This window comes from Chenopodium album, chromosome 19 (assembly GCF_948465745.1).
Source record: "Chenopodium album chromosome 19, dcCheAlbu1.1, whole genome shotgun sequence".
In the NCBI taxonomy this organism is placed as follows: Eukaryota; Viridiplantae; Streptophyta; class Magnoliopsida; order Caryophyllales; family Amaranthaceae; genus Chenopodium; species Chenopodium album.
This window is the reverse complement of record NC_137852.1, coordinates 27,978,169-27,982,859: the sequence shown is the minus strand read 5'-3', so window position 1 is coordinate 27,982,859 and position 4,691 is coordinate 27,978,169.

Genomic DNA, 4,691 nt, shown 5'->3' with positions numbered 1-4,691 from the left:
GACAAGTAACAAGAAGTAACAAATACTAACAAACAAGGAATGAGATAGTCTCAAATAAAGTAATGGAAAAGTAATGGAAGCCGTCTCCGCGGCAACGGCGCCAATTTGACAAGGCAATAAACGTGTCGTCAAAAGTCTATCCCTAGATCAAATATAATTTATACACCTAAACAAACCTAATACAAGTATAATGCAAGTATAGGGGTCGAACCACAAGGAGACATGCATAAACACCACATTCACTACTTAATACTTAAGCTACCTCGGAACGAGAAGTGTGAAAAGCTAAGAAATTAAACTAGAGATTAAGAATGATTAAAAATCAATATAACTAAGCACCAAGGGAAGTAGGTAGATGTAGTTGCCAATTAATCATGCAATAACACAGAAGCAAAGCAATGGTAAACTAAGCGTGCAAGAATATCGAATTAAAGCTCAATCTAACCGCCTTCCGGGGTTAATTAAATTCTCCTAACATAGCCTCCATGTTTCCACACTAGAACCATATATTAGAAGGTGCAATCAAAGAACTGTCGATAACAATGAACCTTAACTAAGTCAACTTCCATTTCTTGTTAGCAAAGATTCACCTTTAATCAACTAACAATGTGCACTTGCAAGAAGATTAAAGAATATCAAACATACAAAGACTTTAATCACCATTAACAAAACCCCAACATCATAAGCATGAATCAATCAACAACTACACCATCCCCACACTCTTGGCTAGGTGACTACTCACAAATCATATTGAAAACAATATCAATCATCAAATCAATAAGCATTAACATGATCAATAAGTAATGAAGAAAAATCAAAATAAGCAAATAGAACTAAATACAAAAGCAAAGAAAGAGAGTAAGAGATTGCTCATTAATTGAAGATGAAGATTTACAAAGATTCAATCAAGCTCCTTCTTCAATATCCAGGTTCATCAATGGAAATCCACACTTTCTCTCTCTACTAATGAAGTTTCTCTCTCTAGATTAGGGCTAAAATGTACATAATACTCTCATTAAAAACTAGAGGTCTTAATATGCCCCTCACATTACTCTAAAGATGGATTAAAGTGCACGGAAATACCCACGAGAGCGGCCGCTCCATCGAGGGTGAGCGGACGCTCTAGAGGGTATTAATCAAAACAGCCGCCTTACTGGAGCGGGCGCTCCAGGTGTGGAGCGGGCGCTCCTCTCTGATGGAGCGGATGCTCCATAAGTCTGGAAAACATGGGATCAGATGAGAAAATGGAGCGGGCGCTCCTCTCTGGTGAGCGGCCGCTCCTCTTTAAAGCTCCAGATTCTTCTCCAAATCCATGCTCCTCTCTTCCGCTATTCCAATGCACTCAAAAAGGTTGACTAAGCCTCGAGCAGGACCACACGAGCACTCCATCCAACCTACTCAAACACTCATACACAAACATAAGTATAGAAAAGAGGGAGAGCGACAAAGCAAAGCCAAAAACAAAGGAAAAAGGAGGGGAAAGCACAAAAAGGAACAAGGCAAAGCAAACTAAAACAAGGTGCTTGAAAAGGCTCAAACAAGTCCCAAGTGAAGGGAAAAATCCTTAAAGAAAAGGATAAAAGAGTGGTATAAATAGCACTCATCAGTAAATTGACCGTTTTAAGGCATATTGGATTGTTCCACCCACTCAATTGGACTCTCGAAGGGTATTAGGAACCATGGTAAACATCTCGACAATTTTTATTCCCGGGCGAAAAAAGATCAAAAAATTCCAAAATTGAATTCTATATTCGACGCTTTTTGAGGAATTTTGAGGTTACGGGGCCCGGTGGCGAAAAGTCTTGAGACCTTAGGGGATACATCTTAGGGTCATATAATGACGTTTAGAACAATAAATGACCCTTATATGTCGCCATTAATGTCCTTTGTAGGCTTGAGGTCACGATATCGGTAAAAGTTTGGAACAGGTAAATTGACTGTTTAAAGGCATATTGGATGGTTCCAACCACTCAATTGGACTCCCGGAGGGTATTAGGAACCATGGTAAACATCTCGGCAATTTTTATTTTGGGGCGAAAAAAGGTCAAAAAATTCCAAAATTGAAGGCATCCACGCTTTTTGAGGAATTTTGAGGTTACGGGGCCCGGTGGCGAAAAGTCTTGAGACCCTAGGGGATACATCTTAGGATCATATTATGACGTTTGGAACCAAATATGACCCTTATACATTGCGATAAATGTCTATGGTAGGCTTGAGGTCACGATATCAGTGAAAGTTTGGAACGGGTAAATTGACTGTTTAAAGGCATGTTGGATGGTTTCACCAGATTAATTGGACTCGTGGAGGGTATTAGGAACCATGGTAAACATCACGGTAAATTTTATTTTCGGTTCAAAATAGGTCAAAAAATTCAAAAATTGAAGGCTATAATCCACGCTTTTTGAGGAATTTTGAGGTTACGGGGCCCGATGGCGAAAAGTCTTGAGACCCTAGGGGATACATCTTAGGGTCATATAATGACGTTTGGAACCATATATGACCCTTATATGTTGCCATACATGTCTGTGGTAGGATTGAGGTCACGATATCGTTACAAGTTTGGAACGTGTAAATTCACTGTTTAAAGGCATATTGGAAGGTTCCACCCACACAATTGGACTCCCGGAGGGTATTAAGAACCATGGAAAAGATCTCGGCAAATTTTATTTCCGGGCGAAAAAAGGTCAAAAAATTCCAAAATTAAAGGCTATTTAATCAACGCTTTTTGAGGAATTTTGAGGTTCAAGGCCCGGTGGCGAAAAGTCTAGAGACCCTAGGGGATAAATCTTAGGGGCAGATGAAGATGTTTGGAGCCATATATGACCCTTATATGTTGCCTTAAATGTCCGTGGTAGGCTTGAGGTCACGATATCAGTGAAAGTTTGGAACAGGTAAATTGACTGTTTAAAGGCATATTGGATGGCTCCACCCACTCAATTGGACTCTTGGAGGGTATTAGGAACCATGGTAAACATCTCGGCAATTTTTATTTCCGGGCGAAAAAGGTCAAAAAATTCCAAAATTGAAGGCTATAATCCACGCTTTTTGAGGAATTTAGGGGTTAAGGGGTCTAGTGGTTAAAAGTCTTGAGACCCTAGGAGATACATCTTAGAGACATATAATGACGTTTGAAACCATATCTGACCCTGATATGTTGTTATAAATGTCCGTGGTAGGCTTCAGGTCACGATATCGGTGCAAGTTTGGAACGGGTAAATTGCCTGTTTAATGGCATATTAGATGGTTCCACCCACTCAATTGGAATCCCGTAGGGTATTAGGAACCATGGTAAAAATCTTGGAAAATTTTATTTCCGGGCGAGAAAAGGTCAAAAAATTCCAAAATTGAAGGCTATAATCCACGCTTTTTAAGGAATTTTGAGGTTACGGGGCCCGGTGGCGAAAAGTCTTGAGATCCTAGGGGATACATCTTAGGGTCATATAATGACGTTTGGAACCATATATGACCCTTATATGTTGCCATACATGTCCGTGGTAGGCTTGAGGTCACGATATCGGTGCAAGTTTAGAACGGAAAATCGACTGTTTAAAGGCATATTGGATGGTTCCACCCATTCAATTGGACTTCCGAAGGGTATTAGGAACCATTGTAAACATCTCGGCAATTTTTATTTCCGGGTGAAAAAAGGTCAAAAAAATCCAAAATTGAAGGCTATAATCCACGCTTTTTGAGGAATTTTGAGGTTACGGGGCCCGGTGGCGAAATGTCTTGAGACCCTAGGGGATACATCTTAGGGTCATATAATGAAGTTTGGAACCATATTTGTGTAGGAGATTATAGGTACTACGCAGCGGAAATAAAATGAATCATATTCATAAAGCACCTAGACCAAGGATCATTGCATAACACATAAAGAACACATAATTGTACCTTTGAAGCGTGATTCCACATGCGATCGAGCAAGAACAAAGGGAGATAAAGAACCCTAAGCGTGATTCCTCTACTTGGTCCACGGGCACAAGTTAAACCTCCACTAATGCTAGTTAGTCGTGATTGAACGCTTCAATCAACCTTCAACGGATAGGAGAGACACGAGCTAACCATGAACCACCACGAGGAACACCATGAGCCACCATGAGGGGCACCGCATGTACGGACGTGAAGGGAAAGGGGAGGGCCGTGAGGTGAGGAGAGTGTTTAGGGTTTGGGACTTGGTTGCTTCTTTCACAATCTACTATATGTTGATTGTTACTACTACCTTGCAACCCTAGGCATGGATCTTATTTATAGATCACATCTCTAAATAAGAGCCCATGTCAAAAGCCCAAAACCCTTATCCTAAACACACTACTCTAGCCCAACACTCTACATGGTACGTCATAATCTCATGAGGCCCATTAATGGGCCTCTTACTTGTTTAACCCAATACCCTTGTTGTGTGACCTCATAGGATCCATTCTATAAGGCTTTGGGCTATTTAACTAACCCAAAGAGCAATTATCATATCTAGCACCAGATATTGACAACCCTATAGAATGAACTTATTATCTCCATAATAGTGATCCTTGATATATCTAGTAATTGCACTTATTGAAGACATAATTCCTTCAATCTCCCACTACTTGTCTTAGACAAGTGCGCAATATTCAAATTCCTTTAGTCAATGTGTGTCGATTTGATAATATGATTGCATCTTATGCCGTGATCATATTAATCTACAAATCTTTTCT